Below are 17189 nucleotides of genomic sequence, written 5' to 3'. Positions count from 1 at the left end.
GTGCTCAGAGGTATCTGGCTTTGGTTTTTCCAGAGTTTGATAGCATTCGGCTTAGTGACCACAATTCAATTATAAGCACCACACAGCCATCCTGAGTGACTATATTCTTGCCAAAAACTGCTGTGTAAAGGCGGCTGCATTTTTGTTATCCTTGCCTGATGGATTTTTAAGTATATTAACCACATACATTCACACAAAGGGGAAAATTTACTACCTAAACAGGGGGACCTAAATCCCGCAGGCTAAATAAACCCAAATGAAAACACAAGAACTGCATTTACTGGCCTCCCAAAGATAAGAATTCAACCTTTATAAAGGTTCCTTCAAATGAAAAATGGATGGTAGAGCTGCTAATGGCCCAGTAACCTAGGAATGTAAAACTCTTCCCTAATGTGCAAGGCCCTCGGATCTGTTCCAGCTTCTCGGGATAGAGGATTTTCACCCCAGCCTTCCGCACGGGTCTGGGCCTAGAAGGTCCCGTTGTGGCCTTCAAGATTTTACGACCACCTTGGAGGACAGACCATCTTGGCAGTTTTTGTGTTGCCTCTGTTGCGTGTGCGTGTGTGTGTGTGTGTGTGTGTGTGTGTATGTGTAAAAGAGAGAGAGAGAGCTTCCTGTGTGTGTCAGTCTATGGGGAGAGAGGCAAGGGCCAAGGTAGGGGAGAGCGTGTTTATCTCCAGCTTTTTCCAGTTAGAATTTGGTTGAGGTGGGAGACTGAAGGGAACTTAGTCTTCTGAAACAGTGGGAGATGCAAGTCTTCTTCTTAAGCTTGGAGGAAGAGTTAGGAAGCTAAGAATTTACCCAGTAGAATCACTCCTGCATGTGTTTCTCTGCAGAAATAGGTTATCCATTAGGGCAAATGTGAGACGATAGATCTCGCCCAGCACGTTCTCAGACTTCTGGTGGTGTGGAGCGTCTCTGAATCTCGCTACCAGTAAATCCTGCCACTATATTAAGGACAAGTCACAACATGCAGGTGACTTCATGTCTCTGTTGTAAATCATTTGAATATTATTTTAAAATAAATATGGTGGGTGGGGAAAGGGGTTAATTACAAAGGGGGTGAGGGAATTTTTTGAGGCGATGGAACTCTTCTATATCTTGGTTGTGGTAGTAGTTACATGACCCTATGCATTTGTCAAATTTCATAGAACTGCAATATTAAAAAGGGTGAATTTTACCATCTGTAAATTGTAACTCAACAAACCTGACCTCCCTAAAATTACAGATGAATAAATAAATAATGAATGAATGAATATTTCTTTCACTTGTCTCGTTGCTGCTTTGCCAGCCAACCAGCCCTTTAGACGATGCCTCCTTTTCAAAGGAAGGACACCACGTGGTCAGCTCTAGCCTATGAGCTCATGATGCCAGTAAGGCTGTTCCAGAAAAACCAAAGGTGGTGTGCATTTCCTTCTGGGGCAGATGACCTAATCCTCCAGGTAGCAATGCCCTTGTATGGTTAGCACAGGTAGGGAAATACTTAGCTTCATGCTGACTCACCAGGTAAAGAATCATCTCTCTGAATGAGTCAGAATCACAAATGTGTTCTGTACAGTCTCATGTGTCCTGCATTGTGAAAGACTCAAAGCACCAATGAGGGCAGACACTTGCAGGTCTCACTGGCCCTATATGGATAACATCCGCAGTCTGCAGCTCCCCCATTTCCTGGCATGGTCCTGTTGAATTCAAGCCCTCTAGCTCAGTCAATCACATACCCAGTTAGGTACAGGAGAAACTAAATTTATGCTCTACTAATGTTGTTTATTCAGTTCTAGGTAAACCTAATAATTGTAGAATAAAATGTTTCAGTGTTAAGGATATTTCTGGACGTATTTCTGGAAAGGAGGTGTGTGTGTGTGTGTGTGTGTGTGTGTGTGTGTGTGTGTAAGGATCCAGAATTAAAACAGGTTCGGGTAATGTAAAATACCACAGAAAGTAGGGGTTTCCAAGGAAAACATGGGGAAACGCTGTAGGAGAATCTAATGTATGCTATAGCTTTTAAAAGGAAACATTAATAGTGAAACATGCCCTCAAAGGGCAAGTCAGTAATAAATTTTGTGTCAGAAATTACCTGTCAGTAGGATTATGTTAAATAATGTTGAATTGTTATTAGTTGGAAGGGAAAGAGGAGAGTAACTTTCTCAAAAGTGTTCAAAGAGTGTCATGTTTCACACACAAATCCCATTATTGTTTAACAGGACTTTTGTACTTAACCCTTCTCCAAGATGTATTGAAAATTTTGACCATTTTAGTTCATTCTCCAAATGCAGTCATTAAAAGAAGCCAAAGTTTCTATGCAGGAATTTGGAATTACCCAGAGGACTAGCGTATCTGATTAGACATCCATTGTAGAGTGTCCTGATTGATAAATGTATGCCTGCTTGCTGGAACCACAAAGAAAAATATCTTCACTTCTTTGCCTCAGCAAAGCAGTAATGAAATAGTGGCGGCCTCACCATTTCAACATTTTGAGCATTTTGCTTGTTTTGGCCAAATAACTAAAAATGTATTTTCCCCTTGAAGAAAGTCTCATTGCAAATGTGTGAATTTTTAAGGTTCACTGCAATATATTTGGTCTGAAGCTGAGTCCACTCATTGAGCCAGGGCCCAGAACCCCACCCTAGATTCAAAGAAGTTGGGGACTACTGGGAACAGAGTGGGAAACACAGCTGAGGCTTAAATGTGAGCTAACACATTGTCACTGGGCTTTTTACAAGGGCTGCTTATGACTCATAGGTGTCAAATCATCAAGCCATTACTCCTAGAATAAAAGATCACTTCAACTTGATGTGAACGGAATGAAGGTGATTGCTCCATTGGATTTGGGTTTTTGAAGGACAAAGTTAGAGGTAAGCTTTGGGATCCCTTCATGTACTTTGATTGGACCCCTTGATTACTGATCATTACCTACCTTGGGTCCCTTTTGGAAACTGTCATACTTGATGACATATTTGACTTCATGACATTCACACAAGATCTTGCCAGTGAGTGACTGCCTGACTGCATTAGGCATTTGTGGAAATCTTTATTTCTTCAGGTCCGCAAATCTCAATATTTGTAAATTACCCCAGGAGTAATTTACAAATGGCCTTGGAGTGGCTTAGAGTCATAGATAAACTTGCCAATGTGCAAGCCACTGCATCCTTTGGGGGCAACTTAGAATCCGGGGAGGCTTCTTGCGAGCCTGGAGCGTTCTGATCTGCTTCAGGAATGCTGTCTTGAGGGTGAGTGCCCTGGCCATTTCAAAGCTTGTTCAGATGGCAGTCATTTGTGCTAGCCATTTGGGATTTAATCTTGCAGCTATGGAAAGATCTTTTAATTACATTGCAAAATATATAATTTCCTAATGTCCTGTTATGATTAGTTACAACATACAGAGGCTAGGCTGCTGTTGTCACTCATAATATACTTGGTGAGACCAAGACCAAGTCAGTGAGACCATGCCTTTTTCGTGAGATACCACGGTCACCACCAGCAGGTTTGCTGTCCTGGTCTAGTCTTGCTTCAATTGAAAAGGGTTGGATACTCTTGTTGTTACTCCGGAGAGATTCCTCATGCTCCAGTCATAATGAGGGACACCTGCATTTCCAAAAGCTTCTTACCTTCATGTGAAATCCCTTCCTGGCTTTCAGCATTTTTTTTAAACAATTAAGCGAAACTATCTTATGTTATAATTGTGAACAAAACTTCTTAAATATTTTAATTATAGAAATTTCAAATATTATGTAAGTACAAAGATCAGGATAATGACCCAGCATGAACCTACCACCCAACTTAAACAATTATCAGCTCACAAGTGGTCATGTTTCATCCGTGTCTCTACCCACTTCCAGCCTTTCCCAAGGTTATTTGAAGCATATCCCAGATATCTAGCATTTTATCCATAAGTATATCAGCATGTAAGTATGAAAGATAAGTATTCTTTAAAGAAAAGTAACCATGATACCATATTTTCACCTAAGAAGTTACCCATAGTTTCTAAATATTTTAAAATATCCTTCAAATTTCCTTGTTTGTTTCATAGGATTTTGGCCCTTTATTTTTTTAAATTAATTAATTCACTTTATATTTCTTATATAAAACTGCTACAGTGGTGGCCATAGGTGGAGCCTGGGCTCTCTACAGGGAGACTCTGGTGTGAGTCTGTAGGAGATGTCTCTGGATTCCTGATAGGGAGACTTGGTGAACACGGTCTCTTTTCAGAGGTCAGGGTGAAAGAGCTGTAAGTCTTGGAGATGGCATCATAGTTGCCCAGGTTGGCAGTGCAGCCCCTGGCCGAAGTGTGACAGTCATCCATACTGGCCATCAGCAGCAACTTCTTGAGTGCAGAGGCCAAGATGATGCCAGTGCCTCTGGGGGTGGGAAGAGGCACTCAGCATGGAGGCTGGTGCCTTGCAGGGACAGTGTGGGACCTGCCTGTCTTCTTCTCCCAGTAGCATTGCCGCACGGGGACAATGGAGAGCTTGATGATGGCCCCTAGGATGGCCCTGGCAACCTCCTTGGAGCACTTAATACTCAGACCAACATGGCCGTAGTAGTCCCAGATGGCAACAGAACCTGGTCCACTGGCTAGTGTAGGTCTGCTTTTGCATGGACATAATCTTCAAAACCTCATCCTTGAGGCACATCCCCAGGAGAAAGTCAGTGATTTCAGATTCCTTGATGGGAAAGGAGAAGAGAGGAATCTCCTCCAGGGATTTGGTCTCCCTGTCCTTGATCAGGTGGCCCAGCTCGGCCTTGCTTCCTTGAACTCTGTGATGTGGGCTGGGCTGTGGCTGCAGCCAGGAGTACCCCAGGAGTACGAGTATACCTCTGCCATTTGGTGCTTTCCCAGATAAGTGCCCTTTATTTTAATCGGGACTGAAATAAGGTCTGTACATTAAAATTGGTTGACATGTCTTCTTGCACGCTTTTAAATCACAGATCTGTTCCCCCCCCTTTTTTTTGTTTTGCCTTGAAATTTATTTGTTGAAGAGTTTGTAGAGTTTTGTACAAAGTGAATATTGTTGATTCCATTTTCATGGTGTCAGTTTAACTAGTTCCTTTGTTTCTTGTATTTCTCATAAATTGGTAATTCGGGCTTTCTAGACTTCATTTAACATCAAGTTCAATTTTTTGGCAAGAGTACTTCATAGGCAATGTGGGATACTTCTGTCAGGAGGCACCAAAATCTGCTCGTCTCTCTTTGGGGTGCTGGCAGTCATTGACAATCCTCACCTAGATCCATTACATCTTCGGGGATTGCAAAATGGTGAAGTCTATTTCTGTCATTCCTTCTTCACTTATTAGCTGGAATACTTCTGTAAGGAGGACCTACCTTCAACTATGTGACTACCTGGAAGTCCAGTTCAGAACTTCCTACAGTCTGTGGCTCATTTATTTTAATGTCAGAGAGATGTCCTTTTACCCAGTAAGTACCCAGAAACAACCCTTCACCAGTAAAAGGCTGTAGCATGCAGCAGGAAGAACCAAGCCAGGACCTCAGGAGTCGTGGCTGTACCTCTGAGATCTGTATGATGTTGAACAAGCTATGTAATTTCTTAGAGCTGGCAGGTTCCAGGCCCCTACCTACACTTCAACCAGAGAAGCAGTTTTTCCTTAATTTCATTTGAACAAATCAAGCCGTGACTTTTTAAAAAAATTTTATTTTATTGAAGTATAGTTGATTTACAATGTCATGTTAATTTCTACTGTACAGCAAAGTGATTCAGATATATATATATATATTATTTTTCATATTCTTTTCCATTATGGTTTATCACAGGATATTGAATGTAGTTCCCTGTGCTATACAGTAGGACATTGTTGTTTATCCATTCTACATATAATAGTTTGCATCTACTAACCCCAAATTCCCAGTCCATCCCTCCTCTAACCCCCCTTCCCTTTGGCAACCACAAGTTTGTTCTCTATGTCTATGAGTCTGTTTCTGTTTCATAGATAAGTTCATTAGTGAGGCCATGGCTTTTAAAAATCGTATGTAGTCTATCACTAAGGTCTCTTTCAGCTAAGACATTTTATGATTTTCATTTAGGGTAAAAAATATATAAGTCCCCATCAGGATATTTAGGATCCAGTGACCATGAAGAGCTAAGTGTTATTTCTAAGAATGTGTTATTTCATTTATTCGTCTATCAGTTCAGTAGTTGACTTATATTTTTATTCTTTAAACAAAGGTTTATGCTATCTAAGTCGCTATAAAGTCTAAAGCTTGGGAGTGGGCATTGTGGGCAGTAACCTTTAGGGGATCTCCTGGGGGTGCCATTCTTGAAGCCTCAGCCTGAAGTTCAGAGAGTTGAGGAAAGGATGCTGGAATCCTTGGAAGTCTTTATTGACATCATCCATAAGAATGATTCCATGTACTTGAGAACTGTATTTGGAATTTTACCCGTGGAAAGCCTCCACAGGGGAGCCAGTGTGGGGGATGCTTAACGATATCCCTGAGAGGGAAAAGCAATTCAGAAGAACATCTGAAGAACTCTCGTTAATCGTTTACATGACAAAGTTAATCTCAAATTGTAGAGGAAAAATACAATAAAACGATCCTACTTCGAAACTCCCTGTCCACCTGTCCCTCAGTTCTCTGTGCAGAGAACTCTCATCCGTACAACTAATGAGTGAGTACAGGTTAGGAGCACAAAATCCAGTTTTAGCACAGTCCCAGGTTCCAAATAGGAAATGTGGACTCTGCTTTCTCATTAGTGCGCCTGAAATTCCTCTCTGGCTATGTGTATTCAGAGTGGCTCAGGTCGAGGGGGTGAGTGGAAGGAGGAAAGCAGAAAACACAATTCCAAAATCCACCATTGGAATCACACTGGCTTGTGACAGAAGGAGCACAAAAATAAAGTCGACAGTTGTCACCTCTGAAATGAGGAGCAAATGGGGGCTTCGCTTCATCACAGTTTCACTCAGTACTTAGTCACAGAAGGTGCTGCCGCTCCCCTGGCACTTAATTTAATAATGGGAGCAGTTCCTGGCAGGAGATGTTATGAAACAACCTTAAGCCTAAGAGGGGGAAAAAAGAGCACTGCTTCATTTAACAAATTCGGAGCCTTTCTTGGAGGCCATGAAGTTCTCAGTTCAAGTTAATTATTGTCAACAAATATTTATTTATTCACTTGATGAATATTTATTGAGTGACTCTTTTGAGCAGCGTGCGGTGTAGGTGTCACCCTGACACAGAGATGACAAGAGGCAGTCCCTTATAAGCAAAAGGCAGAGACAGTTTGCACAACTCATTATGAAACTAGGCAAACTTTGATAGCTCTGCATGAAAGGGGTCCAAATGAAAGTTTTATGAGGACGCGGTAGGAAACAGTTAGTTCTAGGTGGAGACTGAGAGGCAGCCTAGTAAAGGAGATGGTATCGAAACTGTACTTGGAAAACTGGGTAGAACTGCACTGGGAGAAGCCAGCAGGCATTCAGGATGGAGCATCCACAGTGAACCAGGAAAGGGCGTGGGGAACAGCTGTCCCCACTTGGCATCCATGTCTTCCTAAAGACATTAGAGCTTGGAGTCTGTGTGTATGCCGCTGGGTGAGAGCATGGTGCTGTAGGAAAAGGAGGAGATTTTTTTTTATGTTTCCTTCATTTGTATCAACTGCATTCCTACCGATCTTGTCAGAAATCACATGTCATCTCAAACTCTGAAAAAATTCATTTCATTCTGTTTTTTTACCCTGCATCAACACATCTTCTTCTCTATCAGATGCAACTCTGATTTCAGGACTGGTGAAAGGACTCTAGGCTCCCCTGAGTAGCCACCCACAGTTAGCAGTTGTCCCACTTTTCAGGGCTCCAGGCGGCCTGTGGCTTTGCCCAGGTAATCCTGCAGGACCGGTAGGACTCTCGGATTCTAGATCTATACACAGACACAGCCACATGCAGCTGGGCCAGGCCTCCCATCCCAGTGAGCAAAATCTCCATGAGCCTCCCCTGAGACATGGAGACTCACCAGGCCTTGGGTAAACACCCCGCCTTGCTAGACACTAACTTCAACCATTTGATTCCTGCCTAACAAGCTACCAGTGGGGTTAGGCTAGGGATCATAATATAAATCACTTTCTTTCTCAGTTTGAGGAGAAAGGGTAAATTCCTTGCAATAGGAAGGCAGGTATAATTCAGGCATTGCAGCTTTCTCTTCAGCACAACAGCAGTTATTCTCTAGATGCACAGAGCATTTTATGATTTATAAGGAACTTTCAAAGGCTTAATATAATTTGATTCTTGTTACAGGTTTGTCATTATTCCCACTTGCTATGTAAAGAAATCGAGAGGCTCATTCATTAAGATAACAAAAATAATGGCTCTCATCAGGCACATTGCCAAGTCTTGTCCTAAGTACTTTTTACATTTAACTCATGGAAGCCCCTAAATTGTCCTGCAAGGTAGATGGTGGTTGTCCTCATTTTGCTACCAAAGGAAACAGGCATAGAGGGGTTATATAACTTGCTCGAAGGACCACAGCTAGCAAGTGGGAGAGGCGGGATTTGATCTCAGCCATCATTGTCCTGCAAGGTAGATGGTGGTTGTCCTCATTTTGCTGCCAAAGGAAACAGGCACAGAGGGGTTATATAACTTGCTCGAAGGACCACAGCTAGCAAGTGGGAGAGGTGGGATTTGATCTCAGCCAGCACGGCTCCAAGGTTGCACTAGGTGGCCCATAGCCTGGTTCTGGAAGAGAATGGTTATCCAAATCTACCACTCACCCAGCCAAGAGGATTCCTGGATATCCCAGGGAATGCTCCCCAACGGCAAATGTTTCTTCTGGACAAATGCCTTCTTTCTCTTTGGCCTACTCTAACTTGGGTAGATTTTTTTTTTGCTGTACGCGGGCCTCTCACTGTTGTGGCCTCTCCCGTGTGGAGCACAGGCTCCGGACGCGCAGGCTCAGCGGCCATGGCTCACGGGCCCAGCTGCTCCGTGGCATGTGGGATCCTCCCGGACCGGGGCACGAACCCGCGTCCCCTGCATTGGCAGGCGGACTCTCAACCACTGTGCCACCAGGGAAGCCCACTTGGGTAGATTTTGAGAGAGCTATTAAGGAGAAAATTGTTTGGTGCCTGCTTATTTTTCCCTGTCATTCGACATTGAGATAGACACCATCCTTTTCAGTAAGGAAACCACACATCTAAACCTGCCTCTGTTTCTCCAGAATGACAATGTAGAAAACCTTGGGAAGGAGAAGGTGTTTCCATGTTTTGTGGGGAACAGAGGCTCATAGGGAAACAGCACTGGACACAGCACTAGAAAACCTGGATTGTGGTCATGGGCTAAAGGTGTGACCTTGGGCCAGTGGTTGTACCTCTCTGAGCCTCAGCTATATAGTAACTCTTCCTGCCTGTCTCATGTTAAAAAAAGATCACAAGAATTACTGTGAAACTGTAGCATACCATACAAACGTAGTGTGTTACTATTGTCCTTTACAGTTTCTAGCCAGTAGTTTTCTCCTCAAAGCATATCCTTGTACTTCAATGCAAGACTTTTTAAAAAATGAGATTTGAAAACAGTTTGTAAGCTTCTGCATAATTTAGGCATTATTATAATAAAATGGACTTGATTTAGTGAAGATTTTCAAAACAATAACTTTTAAGATGGTACAGTAATTCATCCCATATGGTTTGAACCAGGGATATATTTAATCTATATAGATAAGAGAAACAACTTTTGCAGTCTTCTCATAGATTCTTCTAGAAAATTCAGAATAAGTCAAACTTTTAAGATTTGAAAATATTTTAGATTTGAAAAGATTTGCTTTCAAGGAAATTAAATCTTGACAAATGGGGCTTCCCTGGTGGCGCAGTGGTTGAGAGTCCGCCTGCCGATGCAGGGAACACGGGTTCGTGCCCTGGTCCGGGAAGATCCCACATGCCGTGGAGCAGCTGGGCCGGTGAGCCATGGCCGCTGAGCCTGCGCGTCTGGAGCCTGTGCTCTGCAACGGGAGAGGCCACAGCAGTGAGAGGCCCGTGTACAGCAAAAAAAAAAAAAAAATCTTGACAAATGGAAACAACATCGTGAGGTAGTGAAGAGTGTGTGGGCCTCAGAGAAAAGCAGAACTTATCTGTAATCAGAAGAGTTGGGCTTGAGTGCTGGTTCCACCACTTCCTGTCCTGAGACCTTAGGCAGATTATTGAGCTGCTCTTGGCCGCAATTCCTCACCTGAAAAATGGGTACATAATTATAATTAACGATATAGGTGTTTATGAGGATTAAATGAAATAATGCAAGCGAGCATTTAGCATAGTAAATGCTCAAAAATTGTTAGCTTTTTCTGAAAAAAATTGCATATTATAGAATTCCCTTTTTTAAGCATGGTTACACCATATTTTCTTTATCCATTTATCTGTCGATGGACATTTAGGTTGTTTCCACATCATGGCTATTGCTAACAATGCTGCAGTGAACATGGAGTGCTAAAATCTCTTTGAAATTTTGATTTCCATTCTTTTGAATAAATACTCAGCTGTGGAATTCCAGGATCATATGGTAGTTCTTTTTTTTTTTTTTTTAACTTCTGTACTGTTTTCTTTTTAACATCTTTATTAGAGTATAATTGCTTTACAATGATCTGTTAGTTGCTGCTTTATAACAAAGTGAATCAGCTATACATATACATGTATCCCCATATCTCCTCCCTCTTGCGTCTCCCTCTCATCCTCCCTATCCCACCCATCTAGGAGGTCACAAAGCACTGAGCTCATCTCCCTGTGCTATGCAGCTGCTTCCCACTAGCTATCTGTTTTACATTTGGTAGTGTATACATGTCCATGCCACTCTCTCACTCCGTCCAAGCTTACCCTTCTCCCTCCCCGTGTCCTCAAGTCCATTCTCTACGTCAACATCTTTATTCCTGTCCTGCCCCTAGGTTCTTCAGAACCAATTCCTCTTTTTTTTTTTTTTTTAGATTCCATATATATGTGTTAGCATACGATATTTGTTTTTCTCTTTCTGACTTACCTCACTCTGTATAACAGACTCTAGGTCCATCCACTTCACTACAAATAACTCAATTTCATTTCTTTTTATGGCTGAGTAATATTCCATTGTATATGTGTGCCACATCTTCTTTATCCATTCATCTGTCGATGGACACTTAGGTTGCATCCATGTCCTGGCTATTGTAAATAGAGCTGCAATGAACATTGTGGTACATGACTCTTTTTGAATTATGGTTTTCTCAGGGTATATGCCCAGTAGTGGGATTGCTGGGTCGTATAGGAGTTCCATTTTTAGTTTTTTAAGGAACCTCCATACTGTTCTCCATAGTGGCTGTATCAATTACATTCCCACCAACAGTGCAAGAGGATTTCCTTTTCTCCACACCCTCTCCAGCATTTATTGTTTGTAGATTTTTTGATGATGGACATTCTGACTGGTGTGAGGTGATACCTCATTGTAGTTTTGATTTGCATTTCTCTAATGATTAGCGATGTTGAGCATCCTTTCATGTGTTTGTTGGCAATCTGTATATCTTCTTTGGAGAAATGTCTATTTAGGTCTTCTGCCCATTTTTGGATTGGGTTGTTTGTCTTTTTGATATTGAGCTGCATGAGCTGCTTGTAAATTTTGAAGATTAATCCTTTGTCAGTTGCTTCATTTGCAAATATTTTCTCCCATTCTGAGGGCTGTCTTTTCATCTTGTTTATGGTTTCCTTTGCTGTGCAAAAGCTTTGAAGTTTCATTAGGTCCTATTTGTTTATTTTTGTTTTTAATTCCATTTCTTTAGGATGTGGGTCAAAAAGGATCTTGCTGTGATTTATGTCATAGAGTGTTCTGCCTATGTTTTCCTCTAAGAGTTTTATAGTGTCTGGCCTTACATTTAGGTCTTTAATCCATTTTGAGTTTATTTTTGTGTATGGTGTTAGGGAGTGTTCTAATTTCATTCTTTTACATGTAGCTGTCTGGTTTTCCCAGCACCACTTATTGAAGAGGCTGTCTTTTCTCCATTGTATATATTCTTGCCTCCTTTATCAAAAATAAGTTGACCATATGTGTGTGCGTTTATCTCTGGGCTTTCTAACCTGTTCCATTGATCTATGTTTCTGTTTTTGTGCCAGTACCATGCTGTCTTGATTACTGTAGCTTTGTAGTATAGTCTGAAGTCAGGGAGCCTGATTCCTCCAGCTCTGTTTTTCTTTCTCAAGATTGCTTTGGCTATTTGGGGTCTTTTGTGTTTCCATACAAATTGTGAAATTTTTTGTTCCAGTTCTGTGAAAACTGCCGTTGGTAGTTTGATAGGGATTGCATTGAATCTGTAGATTGCTTTGGGTAGTATAGTCATTTTCACAATGTTGATTCTTCCAATCCAAGAACATGTTATATCTCTCCATCTATTTGTATCATCTTTAATTTCTTTCATCAATTTCTTAGAGTTTTCTGCATACAGGTCTTTTATCTCCTTAGGTAGCTTTATTCCTAGGTATTTTATTTATTAACTTTTTGTTACAATGGTAAATGGAAGTGTTTCCTTAATTTCTCTTACAGATTTTTCATCATTAGTGTATAGGAATGCAAAAGATTTCTGTGCATCAATTTTGTATCCTGCTACTTTACCAGATTCATTGATTAGCACTAGTAGTTTTCTGGTAGCATCTCTAGGATTCTCTATGTATAGTATCATGTCATCTGCAAACAGTAACAGCTTTACTTCTTCTTTTCTGATTTGGATTACTTTTATTTCTTTTTCTTCTCTGATTGCTGTGGCTAAAACTTCCAAAACTCTGTTGAATAATAGTGGTGAGAGTGGACAACCTTGTCTTATTCCTGATCTTAGTGGAAATGCTTTCAGTTTTTCACCACTGAGAACGATGTTGGCTGTAGGTTTGTCATATATGGCCTTTATTATGTTGAGGTAAGTGGAACTTCTGTACTGTTTTCTATCAAGCTGCACCATTCTATATTCCCACCAACAATGTGCAGGGTTTCCAACTTCTCCACAGCCGTGCCAACACTTGTCTTTGGTTTTTTTGATAATAGCTGCCATGACAGGTGTGAGGTGTTAATCTCATTGTGGTTCCGATTTGCATTTCCCTGATGATTAGTGAGTGACATTGAACATTTTTTCACATACATGTTGGCCAAGAAGTTATTATGTTAAGTGAAATGAGCCAGTCACAGAAAGACAAAAATACAGCAGGATTCTGTTTATATGAGGTATCAAAAATAGTTGAATTTGTAGAATCAGAGAATGGAATGGTGGTTGCCAGGGGCTCAGAGAAAGGAGAAGTAGGGGAGTTCCTAATCAACCAGCATGAAGTGTCAGTCAAGCCAGATGAGTAAGCTCTAGAGACCTGCTGTACAACATTGTACTAATAGTCAACAACAATGTATAATAAAGTGTAATAATAATAATACATAATAATGTGTAATAAAATGTAATAATATACTTAAAAATTTGTTAAGCGGTTATATCTTATGTTAAGTGTTCTTACAACAATAAAGTAAAATTTTAAAGTAAAAATGGCCCTGAAAATTGAGAAGGTCTGACCCTGATTCTAAATATAGGAAAAAATATGAATATGGCTATTGAGATCATCCTCACAGAACTGGTCATTTCTTAAAATTGTTATGGTATAAGCCTAATAATACGTTTTTGAATTAGATATAGCACTGGCTAGTGACCCTTCGATAATGCTTAAATAAGAGATTCATCAATACGGAATAATTGGATAGGAGGAAGAAAGGGTATTAACATGGTAAATTATTTTGCACAGATCTATTAATAACCGGACCCTGGTGCCTTACTAGGTAAGCACCCAAACAGTCTTCTGACATCATTTCTAGAATAGGATGGTCTCACTAAACCCCAGATTTGGATCTCCAGGAAGCTTCCATCTTAAATTAAATCCTACTCAATAGTAAATAGATTTTGATTTAATATCCTTGAACTGATGAGTTTGCTTAGATTACTGTATGATTTAAACAGTAAATAAAAGTTGTCTCTATCAAACATATAGTTGGAACTGAATCAGTGAAAGACTTAGAATTAATAGATCAGTGGAGCAGTCAATGCCAAGTCTCTGATTTAGTCTCTGTTATTGAGGTAGCAGAAATAGAAGGAACCTACTCTTTGGAAATGCCCAAAATCACTATTCCTGAACCCTTTATGCTAAGATTGTTGAGGTTTTTGTTTTGGAGCCATCTGATGAGAAAAGCTACCTTGGAGGGAATTCCTTTAATTTCTTCAATAACTAAATCCACTTGGAAGAGGTGGTTCCATTGATACCAAGTGTCTTAGTGAACAGTGCTACTAAAGAATTCTACTATTAAAGGGAACATTCTAGAGCCCACTTTTCCTATGAAATCACACCCACCAAGGTCATGTCTTGGTATCACCAGATCTTCACGCAGGCCTGGTGCCTAATAAAGATCATTATTGTCTCCAGAAGGAATCTTCTTTAAGTGATGAAGGTGTTCATAGGGTAACAGTTTCTAACTACAATTTATATTTGGCATTATGGAGATACTAGGAACCATATATCCAGGAAATGCCTATACCATTCACTTTTCCATACCTGGCCCCAGGCTCCCCCCTTATTGTCATCCAGAGCCATCATGGTGAAGAGGAAAGAGGCCACAGATTAACCTGCATTTAATAATATGCTTATCCAGCCAGCCACTTTAGAGTCAAGAGATGTCTGTGAAGATTGCTGTGTCCTCTGCTATAGAAATGCCATTAACCAAAGAGACAATCAAATGAAAAAGAGAGAATTAAATGAAAAGCTATGATCCAGTTACTATTGAAGATGAAGGAATGCTTGCTGGCATTAACATTTTACAAAACCAAATGAGGAGTCCCTGAATTAATTTCACCTAAAGTCTAGTCCCAAATTTGGAATTGAAGGCTAATCGAAAAAGTTATATTAAATCTCTATTTCCAAAAGAATTTCAGAATGGTGTGGACATTTCCACATGCCTAATATGGCAACATCTCCTGAGGGCCCTCAGAACTGAGTGGCCTTGGAATTGTGCAGTGAGACTAGGGCAGCCCCTAGAGATGTCCTGACTAGGATTAGTCAGAAAGTCCAATCTAGTCTTGGCTGGCCCTGGAGATTCAGAGGGGTCACAGGGAATCCTGCGTCTCTGGTAGAATAATGTTTGCCTTGTCAGGCAGTGTGTAAAAAACTATTGGCACGCAGGGTTACTGAAAAATGCCGAGAGCCAGAAAGTTTGGGTTATGATAGTTATGAACAAAGGAAAGTATTTACAATATCCCCTTGCTCCAAAATAGATTTTAAACACTATACAAACACAATGGAATGTGTCCATTCATTTCTAAATGGGTCGTCTCCTACCCCCATGTTTAGGTCATAGCTATTTCTAGGCTTTCATGTGACAAGACCTTCACAGACCAAATTCAGTAGTGTCACTTCTGAACCAAGTGGCTGCATGCGCTGTGGTTTTCCCTTGTTTATTTTGTCTTGTTTTATTTTACACAGCTTGTATCACTAGCCTCCCAATCAAGGTCAGTAGATTGAATTCAACCCCATTCGTTTAAAAGACCGATAAATTCATGCCAGCACCATGATCTCACCCCCCTGAGTAGCAGAATGTGGCCGTGCTGTGCTGTGAAGTCAGCCTTCCAGACGCAAGTGTTCAGTGTGACCCTGAAACCACACCTGAAAGACAGGATGGTGTCGTCATACCAGCACGTGTTCTGACTTCAGCTTCATTTATTAAGGGCAACATGTATCCGGAGGTGAAAGAAAAACCTGAAATGGTTGATGTATTGTTATAATTGAGGAAGCGCCTGTAATCTAAATAAACGATGTCAATGGAGAAGACTCATCCAAATACCAGCATGGAATTTCCTAATACTTGCTGCCAATTTGCTATCGAGGAGATGGTTAGGAAGTCTCAGGTGGATGCTAACTGCACAAGGGCCAAAAAGGATCTTATTACCAGGGTGGAGGTCAGTGATGAACATTATGATATGAAGTCATATTCCTTGCAGTGCAGCTCTTTGCAGTGTGCGAGGTTGGAGATCTGTGTGCAGGCAATGTCGAATGTTTCCTGTGTGTGAAACTCAGGTGAGGAGAGTGGCAAGTTTCTCTTGTCACCAGGTGAATTCTTGTACACATACACACATTCGTTCTCTCTCTCTGTGTTTCTCTTTCTCTCTCTCTCTCTCTCACACACACACACAACACCCTTCCTCCCTCCGATTATATATCCTCCTAAATATCTTCATTACATCAGCCATGCAGGAAGGGAAAGAAAACCCTTACCAACTTGTAGTCATCACACTTTCCCCTAAGGCAGCTATTACAACACTATGAAGATGTACTCTAGCAATGAAGGGGCACCCAAAGAGGAGGGAGACTGCACCATCCTATATAACAGCTGGGGCTGAAGAGAGCAGAATTACAGCTGGCATTTCTTAAACTTGTATTATGTGTACTGAGTGTTTTACATACATTTTCTTAGTTAATCTTCACATCAATCTCTTGAGGTAGGGACTGTACTTATTTCCATTTTATAGATGAAGAAATTGAGGCTCAGAGATGTTAAATGACTTATTTATGGTCACACAAATCCACTCTAAACCACTGTACAATGCAAGCCAAAATACTCCCATCTGCTTCTTTATATGAGAATGTGTAGAATGACAACTTGTTGCTCTGCACCAAATACAGTCTCTACTTAGATATGTATGAATACGGATGGCTAATAATATGTTTGGGCCTGAGTGTGTCCAAGATTTCATAGATGGACACTTGCACACTCTTATACTGGTAACATTTCGTCCTGTTAACAAATGTTTTGACCTTGTGGTAGCCTCTGGTCATATTCTAATATTTTTAGCCAAAGTTATAATAAAAGAATCTTTCTGTTTCAAAATAGCCTTGCAGATCAAGCTCTGTACAATCCAAAATGCCACTTCTCTGTTTGGCGAGGGTTAAATGGTTGTCTCAGGCCAGTGTTTAGTTCACATTCTATAAATGGCTCTTACTCCTTGATCTGACTCACTGTATGTATTACAGCAAAGTCACTTACAGATCAATTTATTTTTAGAATCTTAAAGAAACAGATTCAGCCGGGAGTGTTTGTCAGACCACAGGCTAATGTGAGGGAAAACATACCTTGGTGAGGAACTTTCTGTTTGACTCCTCTGCCCACAGCTCTCTGTTAGTGATAGGCCTTTGCGTGTTGCGTTATATGTTTTGAATTATTTAAATAGCAGAGTG

At 40.8% G+C, this 17189-nt stretch overlaps 1 protein-coding gene and 1 pseudogene across 3 annotated transcripts in view; one reads left to right on the top strand and one right to left on the bottom strand.

Moving 5' to 3' along the window:
* The window catches only part of CREB5 (cAMP responsive element binding protein 5), a 412389-nt gene that overhangs the window by 202762 nt on the left and 192438 nt on the right, over window positions 1-17189 (top strand). The window lies entirely within an intron of this gene.
* LOC105747783 (40S ribosomal protein S2-like) overlaps window positions 1-17189 on the bottom strand; it is a 52260-nt pseudogene that overhangs the window by 589 nt on the left and 34482 nt on the right.

The sequence above is a fragment of the Orcinus orca genome, chromosome 9 (assembly GCF_937001465.1).
Source record: "Orcinus orca chromosome 9, mOrcOrc1.1, whole genome shotgun sequence".
Taxonomy (NCBI): Eukaryota; Metazoa; Chordata; class Mammalia; order Artiodactyla; family Delphinidae; genus Orcinus; species Orcinus orca.
Note: the sequence above shows the minus strand (reverse complement) of the source record. Positions and strands in the feature narration are given on the sequence as shown.